Below are 21811 nucleotides of genomic sequence, written 5' to 3'. Positions count from 1 at the left end.
ACTTCTATTATCAAATTCTCCTTGTTTTCGTGTTATCTTTTTTTGAAAAGCAGGAAGTTAAGTTCAGCAGTGTGCACTTGCCTGCAGCACTATATGGCAGCAGTTTTGCAAGAATGTTATACATTAGCAAGAGCACTAGATGGCAGTACTATTTCCTGTCGTGTAGTGCTCCAGACATGTGCACACTACCTATCTAGATATCTCTTCAACAAAGAATTACATGAGAACGACGCAAATTTGATAAGAGAAGTACATTTGGAACTTATTTTAAAATTGTATTCTCTATCTGAATTATGTAAGAAAATTTTGGGTTTCATGTCCCTTTATTTATTTTTTGAATAATTGTACATCAATATATTATGTACCCGGTTATTATCTATGTGCTTTTTTTTACTCATTATTAATCAAGCTCATGGATGCGGATACCTGCATGCTCCTAGCTGATAAAGGCTGCTTGTCCTTACGCTCAGATCATTTGTGATCATGTTTATTGCACAGCCTTACATTTCCCAAGTGTTTTTCTGTTTTCTATTACTCGGCTAGTCCAGTCTGTGTCTGCTGGAAGTCTTTACCATGAAAGCAATGTTTCCTCTAGCTATTATAGCTGCACATTTTACATTAAGCCTTTGCAGCTTCAGAAAACTGACTTTTACTCTTGACAATTTTTGATGTCTGAAAAAAATGTTTCCTCCTGTACTGCACTGCATTAAATCCCTTAATCTATTATATATCTATTCATCTATTCACTGATCCAAGCCTGATATATTACTTGTTACAAAGCAGAGGTTCTCTCTCACTTTAAAATCAGGGGTCAATACCTTACCTTACTGCACCCATTTAAAGGCCAGAAGATTTTTATGGAGGTGGTATATCCAACATATAGGACACCACATTGGAATAGATCCCATCCTAGTTCAAAAGCTTTTCACAAAATGTATCTTTAAAATTTTCAAAATGTACTTAGTCTTTAATGACCAGTTCATTTAAAGTCAATGTTTGATACATGCATTTTATATATATATATATATATATATATATATATATATATATATATATATATATATATATATATATATACAGTGCCCTCCACTAATATTGGCACCCTTGGTAAATATATGAGCCCAGGTGTGTTCCAGATAAATATACTTAATAAGCTAGAAAGCTTCACACTGTGTAGACATGACTTGCTGCAGTGTGGAAACTGGTTAGTGTAGGACCAGTCTTTGTGGGACACCTTGTAAGTGGTGACTGGCTTAGCAGAATATGATCATAATGTGTGACTAAGATCCCATTTCAGTTAAAGGCATTTTTTAAAGCAAAAAAAAATTTTTTTGCAGCATACATATAAGTCAATATTATTGTGAGATGTTAATCCCAATTTTATTTGAACTATGTAAGTATATTTAGCAGATAGAAGTATATTTGTTTTTGCAGCACAGATATAGGCTCATATTATTGCGAGATGCTTATCCCAATCTTATTAGAAGCTATGTAAGTATATTTGGCAGACAGAAGCATATACAAATATGCCATGAAAGAGTGGACTTAAGTGGTTGGATGTGCACCAATATTTTTGGTTATTTTGTAAAAAAATGTCTTTATTGTTTAACCTTTTAATTGTATGTTAAAATAATACACAAAATACTCAGCTCTCATGGATATCAAACAATTGCAAACACGATACAAGTTTATCCAAACAAAAATGTGAGGCACTTTATTGTCACCCTTTTAGTCAATACTTTGTGCAACCTCCCTTTGCCAAGATAACAGCTCTGAGTCTTCTCCTATAATGCCTAATGCCTAATGAGGTTGGAGAATGCATGACAAGGGATCTGAGACCATTTTTCCATATAGAAACTCTCCAGACACTTCAAATTTCGAGGTTGAAGCTGGTGGACTATGCTCTTTAGGTTTAGGTTTGATATGGGGTTCAAGTCAGGGGACTGTCATGCCATGGCAGGACCTTGAGTTTGTGGTCAGTAAACCATTTTCATGTTGATTTTGATGTATGTTTTGGATAATTGTCCTGCTGGAAGCTCCAACCTGGGCTGATTTAAAGCTTTCTGGCAGAGGCAGTCAGGTGTTCATTTAATATCTGTTGATATTTGAGTCCATGATGCCATGTATCCTAACAAAATATCAAGGTCCTCTGGCAAAAAAAAGCCCCAAACTATTAAAGAGCCCTCACCATATTTAACCGTGGGCATGAGGTACTTTTTCATATGACTTCCTTTGGTGTTTATTGCCAAAAAGCTCTATTTTGGTTTCATCTGACCATAGAGCCTGATCCCTTTTGAAGTTCCAGTAGTATCTGAAGACGCTTGAGTTTGTTTTCTTTTTATGATTTATATTTTTATTGAGTATAAAAAAAAAATTAAATATAAATAAAAATCTTATACACAAGAAATTCAAGACATTACAAATCTGACAAAGAGAAACAAAAATTGCCTATACAGTATGGGACATTCATTTCACATTATGTTTGAACAAGAGCTGCTAGTAACATCTGTTGCCAAAACACTGCTTCCCCATCCTAAGTTTACAAAAAGCATACCACCCCAACTCAACCAACAAAGAGGAGTCCAGCCCCACTGCGACTAGTTGTTTAATCCTGTTCTGGATTGTATGGCTACTAGAGTTATAGTAAATGTCGGTTTCATTGTTTTGTCTCTTATTTTTGCTCTCAATACACATAATCCATGGTTCCTAAATGGACATGTACTGATCTTTGGTATCTAATATATCTGCAGAGGCACTACTCATTTGATAATAAAAGTTAATCTTCTGTTCAATAATTTGGAATGTTGGCATTATGGTTTTCCAATAGTGTGCTATGCTTACTTTAGCAATAGTACAATCATAGCTACAAGTTTATTTGCCTTAAGATTAAGGCCTGGTATTGATTCATGCAGAAGTGCCTGAGTGGGAGATAAGCAGATTTTCTTTTCAAATATTTCTCTCAATAGGGCAGAAGCCTGCGGCCTAAAACAGAAGCCAGCAACAAGACCACCACATATGGGGGCATGTACCTCTTTCATTGCAACCTCGTAAACATTTGCCATTTTGTATTTCACTATTATGTATTCTGGAGGGGTGAAAGTACCATTGAAACACTACCTTCATATAGTTCTCCTTTAAGTGTGCACATATTGAGAAAGAAGAACCCTTCTTCAGGATGATACACCACTCCTCTGCCGACCAATTAAAATTAAAATCAGATTCCTATTTTTGCATCAACTGAGTTTTGTTGTGTTATAGGGGTTAATGAATAAGGTGTATAAGTTAGAGATAGTGTCTCGTGTACGATTTGGTGTCAAACAGATGTGCTCTAAATATGTGTTAATACCCGCCTTATTAACCCCCACCACCTCCAAAACTCTAGCTCTCAGTTGAAGATAATGAAATCAACTCGCTTTCTCCTGATTGTTAAGATCTAAATATTGATTATAGGTTAAAAAATTATTGCCTTTAAAGGTGTCTACAATGCGATAAAGACCTCTGTTTGCCCATTTCTGTTGAAGGGTGTTATCGTATTCAGTAGATAGAGTTGCTAGGGGAGTCGCCCTTGATCCCATTTGAAAGTGAATACTCCACAGCACCTTTTCAATGTATAAAATGTCCTTTATTTAATTCACATAAACTGATAGATATGCAACGTTTCGGGAACGCAGTCCCTTAATCATGCATACTAAACAGTTCACCTGTACCTTAATTTAAAGGTGTAACTAACCAATCACCAACTGGTATTCGAACACTCCCCCAACCATAATACTTTTTCCAGAGACAAGGGTAATGCTGCCCTCTAGTGTACATAATGGGAGGAAGAGGATTTCTGGATCCATAAATTAGACTCCATGTACCCTAATGGGTTAAATAGGGAATTTGATCTATCAGTCTTCCTCTAATTATATACAAAACATATGGGTCTCTACTCTCAGTTTTGCTTGCATTTCTATATGTGTATATTGTTTTTATATTTTAATGTTATTGACATTGCTAATAGTTTTTGTCATTTTTTTGTGTTTCTATATCAATAGGTGTTCGGTTTCACCTGACTGTGTGCTTTAGTATCTTGTATTGTTATATATTAAAATTCTGTGCTTAATTCCCATTATGTACACTAGAGGGCAGCATTACCCCTGTCTCTGTAAAAAGTATTATGGTTGGGGGAGTGTGCGAATACAAGTTGGTGATTGGTTAGTTACACCTTTAAATTAAGGTACAGGTGCACTGTTTAGTATACATTATTAAGGGACTGCGTTCTCGAAACGTTGCATATCTATCCGCTTATGTGAATTAAATAAAGGACATTTTATATGTTGAAAAGGTGCTGTGGAGTATTCACTTAGATTATTGTTTGGCTGCGGGTCGCCAGCTTTTCCTACGTGCAACTAGCCTGGTAAGGCTTCCCCTGTGGTTGCTGGTCTTGTCTTGGACTGTTTTTGCATTTATACTTGTGACCATTGATCCGTGCAACCTGGGTTGATTATAGCTTCAGTTATGGAGAAGCAACAAAAAACGGATGGCACTAAGGTGTTTATGTACACTGAATTGGAGGCTGTCCGCATTACAACTCTTACTAGGGGCTCCAGGGATTTTCTCAAGACCGTTCCGGTACAAGATTATGAGAAAAATAATGAAAACCTAAGAAGTAAAAACACTGCTTGGGATTTGCACATCACCACACTTTCGGAATATCACCGGGTAAAGAGAATTCCCAAGGGCTTGAGTATAAGTACCCGCCCCACATTATTGCGTGATAACGAAGAATATTGTGGAAAGTTTGAGACCATTTTAAATAAGTGTTCATATGACCTGGTAACACTTACTGTTAAAACGTGGAACAACAAGACAAAGATATTGAGAACAGTAAAGTTGAATTAAGAAAATTACTTTCAACAGAAGCGCTTGAAGATTTCATTAAAAAAATGGATGATAAGATTGCAAAGTTGAAAAAAGAAATCAAGAGCGTAAAAGGCTTAAATTGATCCGTGATGAAGATGACTACATTAAAGGCAATGTGTACAAGTGGAAAGCCTGGTATGTTGATACAAAGGATTCCCCACTACGTCATTTAGACATCAGCAGAACAAGCTTAGAGAAGGGGCGGAGTTTCATCGGAACAGTCATCTGAATTGTCATCACCTACTTATTTATCCAGCGATGAGGGAAACATCACGGTGGAAGGAAGCACCGACACAGAGGGCAACAAGCGGATGAAGACAAGGGGCCAAGGATATCGGAGGAGAGGAGCATGGAAACAGTAATCAATATCTCAAGCGAAACTCTAGATAACAGTGAGTACAGATTACTGGAGAAAGGACTCTCCTTCTGCCCCATAAAGACCAGGACTTTTTTCAATTGAATAAAGATTTTGTATAAATTCTTTAAAAATATAAAATTAAGTCTATTCTTTGATGGTAATAAAGTACAAAGTGATAACATAATCAGTAATGTTAAAACCTCCAACAGTAAAACCTTTTCATGTCATTTGTGATAGTAGCAAATCTGTTAACACTGACACATTTAACCCTAAAAAGTTTAATCTATACAAAAAAGTACCTTCACACCGGCTATTCAAAGAAGTAGTCTTGAGACTTTTTCTAAGCTGGTATTATCAGATATAAATATATTACAAACTAAGATAATTCAGACTAAAAATAAGAACAAAAGGGACTATATTCACAATTTGAAGAAATCAACACACAACTTAGCGACCCTAGTATATACCAGATATTGGGCACTACTCCTATTTTTAAAATTCAAAAGGAAATAAAGAGAATATTAAATGGAGCAATAGCTAAAGGAATTATAGATAAAAAGATGAGTGATTATCTTTATAATGAACATCCTAGAACACCAGTGTACTATACGGTACCTAAGGTACATAAGAATTTACAAGAACCCCCAGGATGCCCCATTGTATCTAATGTAGAGTCGGTATTCACAAATATAGCTAAATTTCTAGATAAGGTATTACAACCTTATGTGGAGAGAATAATATCTTATATCAAGGATACAGGAGATTTTATACAGAAACTTTCTACACTAGCATTTGAGAACACTAAATATATACTGTTTAGTTTATACGTTAAAAGTCTATATACATCTATTAAACACGAAAGTGGAATAGGGGCGATCAGCCAATTGTTATCTGGTGGAACTCTATATCAGTGGTCACCACGAGAAGATGTTGGTGGGAGGAAGAGGATTTCTGGATCCATAAATTAGACTCCATGTACCCTAATGGGTTAAATAGGGAATTTGATCTATCAGTCTTCCTCTAATTATATACAAAACATATGGGTCTCTACTCTCAGTTTTGCTTGCATTTCTATATGTGTATATTGTTTTTATATTTTAATGTTATTGACATTGCTAATAGTTTTTGTCATTTTTTTGTGTTTCTATATCAATAGGTGTTCGGTTTCACCTGACTGTGTGCGTATCTTGTATTGTTATATATTAAAATTCTGTGCTTAATTCCCATTATGTACACTAGAGGGCAGCATTACCCCTGTCTCTGTAAAAAGTATTATGGTTGGGGGAGTGTGCGAATACAAGTTGGTGATTGGTTAGTTACACCTTTAAATTAAGGTACAGGTGCACTGTTTAGTATACATTATTAAGGGACTGCGTTCTCGAAACGTTGCATATCTATCCGCTTATGTGAATTAAATAAAGGACATTTTATATGTTGAAAAGGTGCTGTGGAGTATTCACTTAGATTATTGTTTGGCTGCGGGTCGCCAGCTTTTCCTACGTGCAACTAGCCTGGTAAGGCTTCCCCTGTGGTTGCTGGTCTTGTCTTGGACTGTTTTTGCATTTATACTTGTGACCATTGATCCGTGCAACCTGGGTTGATTATAGCTTCAGTTATGGAGAAGCAACAAAAAACGGATGGCACTAAGGTGTTTATGTACACTGAATTGGAGGCTGTCCGCATTACAACTCTTACTAGGGGCTCCAGGGATTTTCTCAAGACCGTTCCGGTACAAGATTATGAGAAAAATAATGAAAACCTAAGAAGTAAAAACACTGCTTGGGATTTGCACATCACCACACTTTCGGAATATCACCGGGTAAAGAGAATTCCCAAGGGCTTGAGTATAAGTACCCGCCCCACATTATTGCGTGATAACGAAGAATATTGTGGAAAGTTTGAGACCATTTTAAATAAGTGTTCATATGACCTGGTAACACTTACTGTTAAAACGTGGAACAACAAGACAAAGATATTGAGAACAGTAAAGTTGAATTAAGAAAATTACTTTCAACAGAAGCGCTTGAAGATTTCATTAAAAAAATGGATGATAAGATTGCAAAGTTGAAAAAAGAAATCAAGAGCGTAAAAGGCTTAAATTGATCCGTGATGAAGATGACTACATTAAAGGCAATGTGTACAAGTGGAAAGCCTGGTATGTTGATACAAAGGATTCCCCACTACGTCATTTAGACATCAGCAGAACAAGCTTAGAGAAGGGGCGGAGTTTCATCGGAACAGTCATCTGAATTGTCATCACCTACTTATTTATCCAGCGATGAGGGAAACATCACGGTGGAAGGAAGCACCGACACAGAGGGCAACAAGCGGATGAAGACAAGGGGCCAAGGATATCGGAGGAGAGGAGCATGGAAACAGTAATCAATATCTCAAGCGAAACTCTAGATAACAGTGAGTACAGATTACTGGAGAAAGGACTCTCCTTCTGCCCCATAAAGACCAGGACTTTTTTCAATTGAATAAAGATTTTGTATAAATTCTTTAAAAATATAAAATTAAGTCTATTCTTTGATGGTAATAAAGTACAAAGTGATAACATAATCAGTAATGTTAAAACCTCCAACAGTAAAACCTTTTCATGTCATTTGTGATAGTAGCAAATCTGTTAACACTGACACATTTAACCCTAAAAAGTTTAATCTATACAAAAAAGTACCTTCACACCGGCTATTCAAAGAAGTAGTCTTGAGACTTTTTCTAAGCTGGTATTATCAGATATAAATATATTACAAACTAAGATAATTCAGACTAAAAATAAGAACAAAAGGGACTATATTCACAATTTGAAGAAATCAACACACAACTTAGCGACCCTAGTATATACCAGATATTGGGCACTACTCCTATTTTTAAAATTCAAAAGGAAATAAAGAGAATATTAAATGGAGCAATAGCTAAAGGAATTATAGATAAAAAGATGAGTGATTATCTTTATAATGAACATCCTAGAACACCAGTGTACTATACGGTACCTAAGGTACATAAGAATTTACAAGAACCCCCAGGATGCCCCATTGTATCTAATGTAGAGTCGGTATTCACAAATATAGCTAAATTTCTAGATAAGGTATTACAACCTTATGTGGAGAGAATAATATCTTATATCAAGGATACAGGAGATTTTATACAGAAACTTTCTACACTAGCATTTGAGAACACTAAATATATACTGTTTAGTTTATACGTTAAAAGTCTATATACATCTATTAAACACGAAAGTGGAATAGGGGCGATCAGCCAATTGTTATCTGGTGGAACTCTATATCAGCGGTCACCACGAGAAGATGTTGGTGGTCCTTGACACCATCAAGAAAGAATTAATCTCCTCTGATGGTGTCACTCCCTACAGTGCCTGGCTGGACATCAGTGAAAACCGGCGGAGGAGTTAAATTACAATTTCCCTACGCTCATTGCGTAGTTCTGCACAACTTGCGTAGCTAGATTGTATTTTTAACTCCTCCCACTTGGTGCGCTGTTCCGAGGAAGATGATTCCATTCTAAAGCCAGCAAAGGTTAGTATAGTCTTGGCTTAAAAAAGGAGTGGAGTTAAAGTATATAAATAAAGAAAATCTTAAAAATGTTTTTTCTCATATTTAATTTATTTTCTTCCCTTTTACCTGTCTCTTTGTAGAAGTTTTCCTAATTCCTTCATATGTACTTACATCACTGTTTGTCTTCCTCCCCTCCATCTTCTTTTTTTAAATTAAATATTAATTATTTTTCATTCTAATAATTTTCCAGCACATAAAGCCATTCCACCTGAATTCCAGTAATTACAATCCAGCAGATCTGCCATATCCCACCAGTATTATAGTAATTGCCAGTAACATCAGTCGTGGTTAGCTCACATCCATATTAAGAGCTTTCTGATATAAACTTAATTTATGACTCCAATGTCTGACCATGATCATAAGTAGCTTTGAATAATTCCTAACTGGGGAGGTGACTTGGAAGTCTTGTGGTCCTTTTAAACATAGTTCTTTTTTTTCACTTTCTGCCTCTGTTTCCAGCTCAAAAGTTGGCACTCACCCTTCATCTGTCATTTGGAAGTATTCTCTCAGTTCTGTTATTAAGTTAGTTAATTCCAAAAAATAATTCTTAAAAATGTGTAAATATATACATAATGTAAACTTAGCTATGGTTATTCTAGTTATTTACAGTATGTGTGTGTGTGTATATATATATATATATATATATATATATATATATATATATATATACTATACAGGTTTGTACCTTTTAAAAAAAAATCATGTTAGTGGTCCACGGGATTTAAAATTGTGAGTTTAATGGTCCCTGAGGTCCGAAAGGTTGGCGGCCCATGCTCTATATAACACTGCAGAAATAGATTTTTTTGAAGAGCTATTGAGAATAGTGTTGTATTATAATAATTTTCTTTTTAGAGACACCTGGTATGTTCAAAATAAAGGGACCGCCATGCGGTCTAACGTTGCCCCATCATATGCCAACTTATACATGAATCACTTTGAGGAAAAATATGTTTATAATAACCACCTGTTTTTGCAGTATGGAGCCACATGGTGGTGTTTTATTGACAACGTTTTTGGCATATGGTGGGGCAAAGGAGACCCTCTAAGACAGTTTGTGAACGAGCTCAATCAGGAAATCAATGGCTTGGAATTCACTTTAGTAGCCAGTGAAGAGAGTATGGTATTTTTGGATACTGTTGTACTGTATATAAAAAGGGTACTGAATTAAAAATAGATCTACATCGTTAAGATACTGATCATAACATCATAATAGATATGACAGTTTCCATAATCAAAGATGAAAAAACTCACTCCCAAAGAGTCAGCTAATGAGGGTTGATAGAATTGTCAGTGATACATTTTTAAAGGAAACAAGACTTAAAGGATTCTGTTATAATTTTTAAGCTAAACAACTAACATATTAAAGTTAATAAACATTAATTAAAACCTACTGACCTATATTTTCTCCAAAACAAAGTTTCATAACGTTCTAAAAGTTATATCTTTTATTCGCCGATGATGTCACGTTATCCTGCCCACTATTTTCAGCACTGCATGTTCAAAATACTTAAACCAATAACTTTGTGTTTAAAGCGCCATTTTGAAACCTAGGTATTGTAAGCGGATTGGTACAGAGCAAAGGATACCCACGGAGTGGGTTTGGAAAACAATTAAATTTGCAGACAAGATTTCTGATATAAAACACAATGAAAGAACAGCACTCCATGAGATAGAACAGAAGCTGGAAAAAACCTTCCATGCATGTCCATTTTTATAATAACTCCTCAGGGTGCACAGTCTTTTAGCACACTATGCCCCTTTCACAAAGAAAAAATATCCTGAAGCATATCAGTCTGACCCTGCCCAATGACAGTCCAGCGCCGAAATACCAGGCAATTCTTCTCTGAACAAGGGAAGCAACAACCCCAGACGATTGTTTCGGCCTTCTATGGGCCTCGTCAGTGAGGTGCAGTTGTATCTCTCTAAGGGCAATTGTGCATGGAGTCCACGTCTGGTTTCCCCATTACTCTTAGGGTGACCTAAGAGCATTTAAATAAAACACAATGAAAGAACAGCACTCCATGAGATAGAACAGAAGCTGGAAAAAACCTTCCATGCATGTCCATTTTTATAATAACTCCTCAGGGTGCACAGTCTTTTAGCACACTATGCCCCTTTCACAAAGAAAAAATATCCTGAAGCATATCAGTCTGACCCTGCCCAATGACAGTCCAGCGCCGAAATACCAGGCAATTCTTCTCTGAACAAGGGAAGCAACAACCCCAGACGATCGTTTCGGCCTTCTATGGGCCTCGTCAGTGAGGTGCAGTTGTATCTCTCTAAGGGCAAGTGTGCATGGAGTCCACGTCTGGTTTCCCCATTACTCTTAGGGTGACCTAAGAGCATTTAAATAAAACACAATGAAAGAACAGCACTCCATGAGATAGAACAGAAGCTGGAAAAAACCTTTCATGCATGTCCATTTTTATAATAACTCCTCAGGGTGCACAGTCTTTTAGCACACTATGCCCCTTTCACAAAGAAAAAATATCCTGAAGCATATCAGTCTGACCCTGCCCAATGACAGTCCAGCGCCGAAATACCAGGCAATTCTTCTCTGAACAAGGGAAGCAACAACCCCAGACGATCGTTTCGGCCTTCTATGGGCCTTGTCAGTGAGGTGCAGTTGTATCTCTCTAAGGGCAAGTGTGCATGGAGTCCACGTCTGGTTTCCCCATTAATCTTAGGGTGACCTAAGAGCATTTAAATAAAACACAATGAAAGAACAGCACTCCATGAGATAGAACAGAAGCTGGAAAAAACCTTCCATGCATGTCCATTTTTATAATAACTCCTCAGGGTGCACAGTCTTTTAGCACACTATGCCCCTTTCACAAAGAAAAAATATCCTGAAGCATATCAGTCTGACCCTGCCCAATGACAGTCCAGCGCCGAAATACCTGGCAATTCTTCTCTGAACAAGGGAAGCAACAACCCCAGACGATCGTTTCGGCCTTCTATGGGCCTCGTCAGTGAGGTGCAGTTGTATCTCTCTAAGGGCAAGTGTGCATGGAGTCCACGTCTGGTTTCCCCATTACTCTTAGGGTGACCTAAGAGCATTTAAATAAAACACAATGAAAGAACAGCACTCCATGAGATAGAACAGAAGCTGGAAAAAACCTTTCATGCATGTCCATTTTTATAATAACTCCTCAGGGTGAACAGTCTTTTAGCACACTATGCCCCTTTCACAAAGAAAAAATATCCTGAAGCATATCAGTCTGACCCTGCCCAATGACAGTCCAGCGCCGAAATACCAGGCAATTCTTCTCTGAACAAGGGAAGCAACAACCCCAGACGATCGTTTCGGCCTTCTATGGGCCTCGTCAGTGAGGTGCAGTTGTATCTCTCTAAGGGCAAGTGTGCATGGAGTCCACGTCTGGTTTCCCCATTACTCTTAGGGTGACCTAAGAGCATTTAAATTAAATAATGTTTATAATAACCACCTGTTTTTGCAGTATGGAGCCACATGGTGGTGTTTTATTGACGACGTTTTTGGCATATGGTGGGGCAAAGGAGACCCTCTAAGACAGTTTGTGAACGAGCTCAATCAGGAAGTCAATGGCTTGGAATTCACTTTAGTAGCCAGTGAAGAGAGTATGGTATTTTTGGATACTGTTGTACTGTATATAAAAAGGGTACTGAATTAAAAATAGATCTACATCGTTAAGATACTGATCATAACATCATAATAGATATGACAGTTTCCATAATCAAAGATGAAAAAACTCACTCCCAAAGAGTCAGCTAATGAGGGTTGATAGAATTGTCAGTGATACATTTTTAAAGGAAACAAGACTTAAAGGATTACTTTCTGTTATAATTTTTAAGCTAAACAACTAACATATTAAAGTTAATAAACATTAATTAAAACCTACTGACCTATATTTTCTCCAAAACGAAGTTTCATAACGTTCTAAAAGTTATATCTTTTATTCGCCAATGATGTCACGTTATCCTGCCCACTATTTTCAGCACTGCATGTTCAAAATACTTAAACCAATAACTTTGTGTTTAAAGCGTCATTTTGAAACCTAGGTATTGTAAGCGGATTGGTACAGAGCAAAGGATACCTACGGAGTGGGTTTGGAAAACAATTAAATTTGCAGACAAGATTTCTGATATACGGTAGAGATATGTTAATTAAATGCTATTGATAAAAAGCGTATTTGGGGTAGTTAGTTAGTAACAGGCATAGAAAATATTTACTTACAGTGGCCCTTTAAAGAAATGGGTGAAAAATTCCTGGAAAGATGATACCCTAAAGAGCTTATTGAGAGAGCAACCCATAAAATAAAAAATGAGGATATTGTACAAAATAAAAAGAAAGAAGTTAATGATGAGAGACTTATTTTTGTATCACAATTCAATGATCACAGTCAAAAAATATCCCACATTATAAGGAAACATTGGAACATTATTCAAACTTGTAATAAAAATGTAGACATATTCCAGAAAATTCCTGTTATGGCACATAAGAGAGTTAAGAATCTTAGTGACGTCTTGGTACAGTCAGACATGGGTCCTGAATGTATTAGTAAAACAAGATACATCACTGAAAAGAATTCAGGTTGTTACCCATGCCTGAACTGTAGCAATTGTCATTCTGTGATTAAAGTGTGTGAATTTGTCCACCCAAGAAGTGCTAATAAATTTAAATTAAAATCACATTATACTTGTAACTCAGTATTTGTTGTCTACATGACAAAATGTCCATGCTCTAAAATTTACATAGGGGAAATGACAAGAAAGATGAGAGAAAGATTAAATCAACATAAATCTAATATCAGAAAAGATGACGTTCAAGCCCCTGTAGCATGTAATTTTTTTAAAATGTGGCCATCAAATTAATCAAATTAGATGGCAAATTATAGATCATATGGATATACCTAGGGAAGGAGGTGATTGAGAACGCCTCTTAAAACAGAAAGAGGCTTCCTGGATCCATAAATTAGACTTCATGTACCCTAATGGGTTAAATAGGGAATTGGATCTATCAGTCTTCCTCTACTTATATACAAAACATATTGGTCTCTACTCTCAGTTTTGCTTGCATTTCTATATGTGTATATTGTTTTTATATTTTAATGTTATTGACATTGCTAATAGTTTTTGTCATTTTTATGTATTTCTATATATCATTAGGTGTTCGTTTACACCTGACTGTGTGCTTTAGTATCTTGTATTGTTATATTTTAAAATTCTGTGCTTCATTCCCATTATGTGCACTAGAGGGTAGCATTACCCCTGTCTCTGGAAAAAGTATTATGGTTGGGGGAGTGTTTGAATACAAGTTGATGATTGGTTAGTTACACCATTAAAGTACAGGTGCACTGTTTAGTATGCATGATTAAGGGGCTGCGTTCCCGAAACATTGCATATCTATCCGTTTATGTGAATTAAATAAAGGACATTTTATACGTTGAAAAGATGCTGTGGAGTATTCACTTGGATTATTGTTTGGCTGGGGGTCGCCAGCTTTTCCTACATGCACCTAGCCTGGTAAGGCTTCCCCTGTGGTTGCTGGTCTTGTCTTGGACAACCTTTTGCCGCACATCACAGATATATTCTTTGGTCTTACCCATTGTGATGAATAACTAAGGGAATTAGGCCTATGTGTTACCTTATATATATATACCCCTGTTCCTTGTCACCCAGGTGTACTAAATAAATTAAAATATCAATGGTAGAACACTTCAAATATATTTTACTTATATAAATTTATATGGGGTCCAATAATGGTGCCACAAATATATTTAACAAAGATTCTTTCTTTTTTTTGGAGGGGGGGAATAAACTTGTGTTCTGTTTGCAATTGTTTGATATACATGACAGCAGACTATTTTGTGTATTTTTTATACAAAAGATCAAAAGGTTAAACAATAAAGACAGTTTTTCACAGGCTTCATTGCTCCTATTTACTAAGGCCTAGATTTGGAGTTTGGCGGTAGAAGGGCTGTTAACGCTCCGCAGGCTTTTTTCTGGCCGCACCATAAATTTAACTCTGGTATCGAGAGTTCAAACAAATGCTGCGTTAGGCTCCAAAAAAGGAGCGTAGAGCATTTTTACCGCAAATGCAACTCTCGATACCAGAGTTGCTTACGGACGCGGCCAGCCTCAAAAACGTGCTCGTGCACGATATCCCCATAGGAAACAATGGGGCTGTTTGAGCTGGAAAAAAACCTAACACCTGCAAAAAAGCAGCGTTCAGCTCCTAACGCAGCCCCATTGTTTCCTATGGGGAAACACTTCCTACGTCTGCACCTAACACTCTAACATGTACCCCGAGTCTAAACACCCCTAACCTTACACTTATTAACCCCTAATCTGCCGCTCCCGCTATCGCTGACCCCTGCATATTTTTTTTAACCCCTAATCTGCCGCTCCGTAAACCGCCGCAACCTACGTTATCCCTATGTACCCCTAATCTGCTGCCCTAAGCCCTAAGACTCAACTAGCTTTTCTGGATGTTCTGTTGAAAATCCACGATAATAAAATAGAGACCGAAACTTATCGAAAGCCCATAGCAGGGAACACAATTCTTAGGGCGAATTCACATCACCCTGAACATCTAAAAAGAGGAATCCCTAAGGGACAATATATGCGCCTTCGTAGGAACTGTACCAATATAACACAGTACAAACAACAGGCTGAAGACCTCACGCAAAGATTATCAGCCAGAGGTTATAAAAAGAATATATTGGTGAACATATCAAATGAAGTCCTATCCATGGACAGACATGAATTACTAACAGATAAGATACCACAAAAAAATGATTACTCAGGTTCAAGTGTAGTCTTTTCAACTAAATATAGTAGTCAATACCAACAAATTTGTGCAGTAATAAAGAAAAATTTAGCCATATTAGAAAAAGACAAACTTATTGACAGTAACATTTTAAGCAACATAAAATTTGTATCTAGGAAGGCAAGGAATATTGGTAATAATCTAAAAAGGCACTTTGACAAAAAAATTAACAATGTTCAGAGAACCTGGCTAGAACCAAAATTAGGTTTTTTTAAATGTGGCACCATTCCATGTAAATCATGTGAATACGCTGAAGTTGATTCTTCGTTTGTATCTTATCACACTGGTGAAACATTTAAATTAAAACATAATTTGACATGCAATTCGATCTTTGTGGTATATTTAATTACCTGTAAATTATGTAAGAAACAATACACAGGTCGTACCTCTCGAATGCTCAAAGATCGAATAAGGGAGCATCTCTTATCTCTATCAGATAAGGAGCCTAAGACTCCGGTGGCTAAGCACTTTAGGTCACATTGCGAAAAACCACATAAATATTTTTCATTCAAAGCCATTGACTATGTTCCCAAACTAAACACTGGAGGAAATAGACATGATAAACTAAATAAAAGTGAAACCTATTGGATATTCAGGTTACAAACAGGAGCTCCAATAGGTATTAATGAAAAATCAGACTTAAAACTATTCATAGGATAAACAACTATTATAATCTCTAAATAATTATTTTAGATTTTTATAAGTTCAGTGGGTTCAAATCGTAGCACACACACTAAGGATCTACATAGTTAAGATCTGGTATTGACACATAAAGGTGTCATTATTATTATTAATTTTATCACTAAACTTCCATCTCATTTGGAATTATATTTTCATTCTTCTTATTATAAGATTTCAAATTCACTTGTTCTTTTTTCAATTTTTTTTTTCTCTTTTCTTTCATCTTTATCACGGAAAAATATAAGTTTGAATACACATCACTAGAATATATACACAAAATTCACTTTTTCCACTGGACTACATAGCTGTTTTATAATGAGAATACAATATGACATGTCTCAGGTCCCTTTAAGCAGATATGAGGTTAACGATCATCTGCACTGCCAATAGGGAATTCAATGCAGGAACAAATCATGGTTAAACTTATTCATGTGTTAGGGATTCTACTCTAATAATTTAGCAGCACTTGGTTTTTCTGTCCATAAGGAACCAGACTCCTTTACAGGTCAGAACAATAAGAATGCAAAAAGCGGAATAATATAGAGAATACCCCTTTAAAAGATACATGCATATATATGCACTTAGGTCGCTTAATGCACAACGGACTAGTCCCTCTACAGGTCAGATTAATAAGGATAACCAAAAGCCAAAAAAACACAACAAAATATTCAGCACATTTCCTTTTAAAAAACTTAACCTTGCAGTTTACAGTTTATAGTGTATGTCTCATAGTATACTCTGTACACTCATGTAAGGATGGTTATGTACCCATTATTACGTCACTATTATATATTATATATTTTTCAGCTACTTAGCTGATGTTCAACATAATGTGGTATGAAGTTTGGCATTCATATTTTGTATACAACTGTTTGACTGTGCTTGTTTGCTGCCTTGGCGCAGCATATGGCGACTGGGGTGAGGTGCTTTTAACTATATGAGGATATTTGATTGTGCTGTTTTTGATCTTGTCCACATTAAGAATTCATTTGCATTATTGAGCTCTATATCTTCTGTTGTTTTTTGTGTATGTGCAACTAATGATTAGTCTTATATTGAACACCTGTGGCTGCAGCTTTGGTCCAAGCTAAACACACAAATGAAGCATTGTATGACACACAATTTGAATTTTATGTCCTGTTCCTTATTGGACAGAGTAAAGTTGCTGAGTTTCGATTGGACCCAATATGCATTTAACAGGTGAACAGTTAACCCTTCACTATCCCTGACGAAGTGCTGTACCAGCACGAAACATGTTGGTCTGTTAGATATAGAGCTTTTGGGCTGACTAGCTTACTGGCTGTGACACTGCAAAGTTTGTTTCTGTGATACTTACACAGTATACTTTTTACGGATACTAATAAAGGATATACTTTTAAACCTCTTTTTCTCGATCCATTTACTGCTGGAACCTTTTCACCTGTGTGGAAGTATTTTGACTCTAACATGTACCCCGAGTCTAAACACCCCTAACCTTACACTTATTAACCCCTAATCTGCCGCTCCCGCTATCGCTGACCCCTGCATATTTTTTTAACCCCTAATCTGCCGCTCCGTAAACCGCCGCAACCTACGTTATCCCTATGTACCCCTAATCTGCTGCCCTAACATCGCCGACCCCTATATTATATTTATTAACCCCTAATCTGCCCCCCACAACGTCGCCGACACCTGCCTACACTTATTAACCCCTAATCTGCCGAGAGGACCGCACCGCTACTATAATAAAGTTATTAACCCCTAACCCGCCTCACTAACCCTATCATAAATAGTATTAACCCCTAATCTGCCCTCCCTAACATCGCCGACACCTACCTTCAATTATTAACCCCTAATCTGACGACCGGAGCTCATCGCTACTATAATAAATGGATTAACCCCTAAAGATAAGTCTAACCCTAACACTAACACCCCCCTAACTTAAATATAATTTACATCTAACGAAATAAATTAACTCTTATTAAATAACTTATTCCTATTTAAAGCTAAATACTTACCTGTAAAATAAATCCTAATATAGCTACAATATAAATTATAATTATATTATAGCTATTTTAGGATTAATATTTATTTTACAGGCAACTTTGTAATTTTTTTAACCAGGTACAATAGCTATTAAATAGTTAAGAACTATTTAATAGTTACCTAGTTAAAATAATAACAAATTTACCTGTAAAATAAATCCTAACCTAAGATATAATTAAACCTAACACTACCCTATCAATAAATTAATTAAATAAACTACCTACAATTACGTACAATTAACCCAACACTACACTATCAATAAAACTAGCCAATCAGCCAAAACTGTTCCGATCAGCCAATAGAATGCGAGCTCAATCTGATTGGCTGATTGGATCAGCCAATAGGATTGAACTTGATTCTGATTGGCTGATTCCATCAGCCAATCAGAATATTCCTACCTTAATTCCGATTGGCTGATAGAATCCTATCAGCCAATCGGAATTCAAGGGACGCCATCTTGGATGACGTCCCTTAAAGGAACCGTCATTCGTCGGGAGACAACGGAAGAAGAGGATGGATCCGCGTCGCCTGCTTCAAGATGGACCCGCTCCGCACCGGATGCAAGAAGATCGAAGATGCCGCTTGGAGAAGATATTTGCCGGTCCGGATGTCCTCTTCTTGCCGGATAGGAGGAAGACTTTGGAGCCTCTTCTGGACCTCTTCAGCCACCGGATGATGGATCGCCAACCCCCGCTTGGGTTGGATGAAGATGTTGGAGCCAGGACGGATCGGTGATACCTGGATGGTGAAGACAAGGTAGGAAGATCTTCAGGGGCTTAGTGTTAGGTTTATTTAAGGGGGGTTTGGGTTAGATTAGGGGTATGTGGGTGGTGGGTTGTAATGTTGGGGGGGGGTATTGTATATGTTTTTTTTACAGGCAAAAGAGCTGAAATTCTTGGGGCATGCCCCGCAAAGGGCCCTGTTCAGGGCAGGTAAGGTAAAAGAGCTTTTAACTTTTTTAATTTAGAATAGGGTAGGGAAATTTTTATTTTGGGGGTCTTTGTTATTTTATTAGGGGGCTTAGAGTAGGTGTAATTAGTTTAAAATTGTTGTAATAATTTTCTGATGTTTGTAAATATTTTTTTATTTTTTGTAACTTAGTTCTTTTTTATTTTTTGTACTTTAGCTAGTTTATTTAATTGTATTTATTTGTAGGAATTGTGTTTAATTAATTTATTGATAGTGTAGTGTTAGGTTAATTGTAGGTAATTGTAGGTAGTTTATTTAATTAATTTATTGATAGGGTAGTGTTAGGTTTAATTATATCTTAGGTTAGGATTTATTTTACAGGTAAATTTGTTATTATTTTAACTAGGTAACTATTAAATAGTTCTTAACTATTTAATAGCTATTGTACCTGGTTAAAATAATTACAAAGTTGCCTGTAAAATAAATATTAATCCTAAAATAGCTATAATATAATTATAATTTATATTGTAGCTATATTAGGATTTATTTTACAGGTAAGTATTTAGCTTTAAATAGGAATAAGTTATTTAATAAGAGTTAATTTATTTCGTTAGATGTAAATTATATTTAAGTTAGGGGGGTGTTAGTGTTAGGGTTAGACTTAGCTTTAGGGGTTAATCCATTTATTATAGTAGCGATGAGCTCCGGTCGTCAGATTAGGGGTTAATAATTGAAGGTAGGTGTCGGCGATGTTAGGGAGAGCAGATTAGGGGTTAATACTATTTATGATAGGGTTAGTGAGGCGGATTAGGGGTTAATAACTTTATTATAGTAGCGCTCAGGTCCGCTCGGCAGATTAGGGGTTAATAAGTGTAGGCAGGTTTCGGCGACGTTGAGGGGGGCAGATTAGGGGTTAATAAATATAATATAGGGGTCGGCGGTGTTAGGGGCAGCAGATTAGGGGTACATAAGGATAACGTAGGTGGCGGCGCTTTGCGGTCGGAAGATTAGGGGTTAATTATTGTAAGTAGCTGGCGGCGACGTTGTGGGGGGCAGGTTAGGGGTTAATAAATGTAATACAGGGGTCGGCGGGGTTAGGGGCAGCAGATTAGGGGTACATAAGTATAACGTAGGTGTCGGTCGGCAGATTAGGGGTTAAAAAATTTAAATCGAGTGGCAGCGATATGGGGGGACCTCGGTTTAGGGGTACATAGGTAGTTTATGGGTGTTAGTGTACTTTAGGGTACAGTAGTTAAGAGCTTTATGAACCGGCGTTAGCCCAGAAAGCTCTTAACTCCTGCTATTTTCCGGCGGCTGGAGTTTTGTCGTTAGAGCTCTAACGCTCACTTCAGAAACGACTCTAAATACCGGCGTTAGAAAGATCCCATTGAAAAGATAGGATACGCAATTGACGTAAGGGGATCTGCGGTATGGAAAAGTCGCGGCTGAAAAGTGAGCGTTAGACCCTTTAATCACTGACTCCAAATACCAGCGGGCGGCCAAAACCAGCGTTAGGAGCCTCTAACGCTGGTTTTCACGGCTACCGCCGAACTCCAAATCTAGGCCTAAGGGTGCCAATATTAGTGGAGGGCACTGTATCTATCTATCTATATATATATATATATATATATATATATACACAGAAATCGACTGCAATAAACAAAATTATTAGCACAACACATAGAAAGTCTGCCACTCTCTTGCAAGCACACAGCTAGATCAAAAGCAAAATAGAGTTACAACATTTGGCCAAATGTTAGTTACAACATTTGGCCAAATGGTGATAGGTCCAGGACCACATCAAGGTCTGTTCTTCTCTGGGTCCCTAACTTACGGTCACAAAATGCATGCCTTCAACAAAACACACTGAGATACAAACAAGGGTGATACAGGCCCTTTGTAATTTCCCTAGACACATACAAAACACGGAAATAGACTGCACTCTCAAATCAGAATGGGTACAAATCCCATGACCCTGCAAAACTCACAGCCCTGGGTGCTCACCAGCAATCACAGACAGCTGCACAACTTTTAGGGACTAAGGTAATTAACCCCAACTAAACTTGGGTGCTAACCCATAGGGGAAATTACAAAACTAAATTATTATTACAACACATAGAAAGTCTGGCATTCTCTTGCAAGCACACATGGAAGAGTTAGTTACAGCTTTTAGCCAAATGGTGATAGGCCCAGGACTGCGTCAAGGTCTCTTCCTCCCTGAGTTCCTAATCTACAGCCACACAATGCATTCCATTAACCAAGGCTGTAAACAAGTGTCACAGAGTAAAACACTGCAGTCATTTGCTGTTCCTGGGGATCCCGTTCCTATAGCACGCTGCACATACCTCATATGTTTGCGGTTTTATCTAGTGAGTAGTTCCTAAGAGGGGGGCTTGTTTCCTATGCTTTCATGGATTGCTTGCTGTGATTAAATCTTACTACACTTTTTTGTTTGCTTCCTCTTTTCTTGTTGTATTAGAATTTTGGGTGCCTCTGGCAAAACAATACCTAAATAAGCCACTGTTAGAGCCTGCTTTTCCATTCTTAACAGGC

This window comes from Bombina bombina, chromosome 1 (assembly GCF_027579735.1).
Source record: "Bombina bombina isolate aBomBom1 chromosome 1, aBomBom1.pri, whole genome shotgun sequence".
Lineage (NCBI taxonomy): Eukaryota > Metazoa > Chordata > Amphibia > Anura > Bombinatoridae > Bombina > Bombina bombina.
Note: the sequence above shows the minus strand (reverse complement) of the source record.